Here is a 2,468-nt window from a genome sequence, read left to right as displayed (position 1 = left end):
AATCACAACACCTTGCAAGCTAAAATTGACTCAGTTGCATCTACCGATTCGTTTACGCAACTTGCAAAACCTCAGTAAAACTTAAAGGAAACAGTAGATACGATATCAACACAAATGGACACTCTGAAACTTGGTTCAGAAAAACACACTGAGGAAATCAGTTCATTAACGGAGAAAGTAGCCGAGCTTTCGGATCAGTTCACTAACTTATCTGCAAAGGTAGATAATGGTCCGAATGACACAACACCAGTAGCCTTACACATAAGAGTATGAACAAATTAGAAAATTCAAACAAAATCAGAATCAAATCAATACACAGTACAAAAAAGAAATCCGGGAAGTACAAGATCAGTTGACACAGGTAATACAAGAATTACACATTTCAGAGGAGACTCGCGCTCCAATACGGGAAGAGGGACATAGCAATGCGGAACAGCCCCAAAATAATAACACAGGACATTTCGGAAATTATGAAAGAAATTGGCAAGGTACACAGAATTTTGAGATGGAACCGCCGAAACGACGTAACAATGACCGATATGCTACTCACCGACGTGATGATTTTGACTATAAGCTCTTCATTACTACACGTAAATTCAAAACATTTAAGAATTCTGGCAACGACATTAATCCATTCATCAATTCTCTCATTGTTTTCCTCCCAACTGGTCACTGGAGCACAGATTAGAGTTTGTGTGTGGCTACTTAGAGAATGTACAAGCTGTAAGACTGCGATTGTCACAGTGAAGGAGAATTTTATCATGCCTTCACCTCAGCATATTGGTCTCAAGCTACTCATGATCGCGTAAAACATAGCATCATAATGATGAAACATTTCGAACAATCTGAATTTTCCAGTCTCGTCAAATATTTTGAAGACATATTGCACAAGAATCAGTATCTGTCAAACTCATACTGCCCCTCAGAACTTACTCGCATTTGCTAAATCAAATTGTCTGAACATTTACGACATATTATTTTGGCAGGACGTTGCAAAGACGACATCGAAGCTTTTCAGGGACTGTTACAAGAATTGGAAATTGACACTGACAATCGCGGGACGTGATCTCCAAATCCCAGTAACGATGTGCGACAACAAAGGTAACAGGCAATGACTCGCACCACAGGCAGCCACATGCGCCGACTGGCTCAGAGAAAAATTACATAGATTCTAACCTAGAGAAAAATTTGAACATTCTTTACCGAAGTAAACCACGTGATAATTGTGTTGAAGCTGAAGCTCTGCATACTAGGAAGAGTAAAGGTTTACACCACATTTCACATGTAAAGTCATTTATTGAGAGATAATCTGCTTTTTAACTTAGTCTTTGAATAAAATTTTTCACTTCACGTTACTAGTACACTTTGTCACACTTAGAAAATGTTAACATGCAACAATATTTTGAAGTCAACTATACAGGCAAGAACCTAGGGAACTTATTTAGACAGTAATTACGAATGCATTGTTATAGTCAACAGACGACACAGTGTTATTGTGTGTACATTCTTCCTTGTTCGTTGCATGATTACGTAACGGCTATAAGGCTTACATACTTAGAACATATACTGGTACTGCTAATGAGATTTTAATGCAGCATTTTGGTTTACTTGAAAATACATTCTGGATTTAAAGTACTTTCTGAGAGATACCATATGACACAGTGGTTAGTTTATTTGACAGCTACACGATTATATAATGACAATACTAATGAGTGACACAATTTATATTATTGCTTTTGCGCTGTATCTGTTTCGTATCTACACAGTTTTCTGAATTCTTCTGGAAAGTAAAACATGTTTTAGTAGTAACTTTTGTAGTATAGCTACAATGAGACAGCCTTTTCCATAGCACAACAATATGTTACAGTATAGTACTTTCTTGATCACGGTAATGTACGTAATAACTACGATAACTATACCCATAGCATTTCACCTTTGTTTATTACGAGGTAAGTACATTGACTTCTATAGAACTTTGCTTATGGACGACGATAATTACGACACTTGGCACATTTTTACCCTTAAGTAATGACAGAGATTATTTTACAACAAGACGCACAGTTTGGCGCTACAGTACACGTATTTGAGTGATTAATTTTGTATTTAAAACATTTATTTTTAAGATTTTTGAATTACAAATATACAAAGAGGGTTTTCGGTGATACATTTCATTCCATTGGAGTAATCTGTAACACCTGAGGGTATAATTACATTTATCCTCAGGGGGTACATGCCTACTTTGTGTACTAAGCGTGTGGCAAGCGCTAGGAGCTCTAGCTAATGTGGTATTTGTTTATACAACTTTACACGTCGGTACCATATTTTTCTAACACCGAATTACACAGCTATCTGATTATTTAACAGGAAAAAAACATTTTTTTACTATGTCAGTGACACGTGTTTACGCATTTACACAGTTGGATAACTTCATACTTATGAAATTGTATTTTGTCTGTACTTTGTGAACT

This window comes from Schistocerca nitens, chromosome 1 (genome assembly GCF_023898315.1).
Source record: "Schistocerca nitens isolate TAMUIC-IGC-003100 chromosome 1, iqSchNite1.1, whole genome shotgun sequence".
Taxonomy (NCBI): domain Eukaryota; kingdom Metazoa; phylum Arthropoda; class Insecta; order Orthoptera; family Acrididae; genus Schistocerca; species Schistocerca nitens.
The sequence above is the reverse complement of the archived record's forward strand: the minus strand, read 5'-3'. Positions refer to the sequence as shown.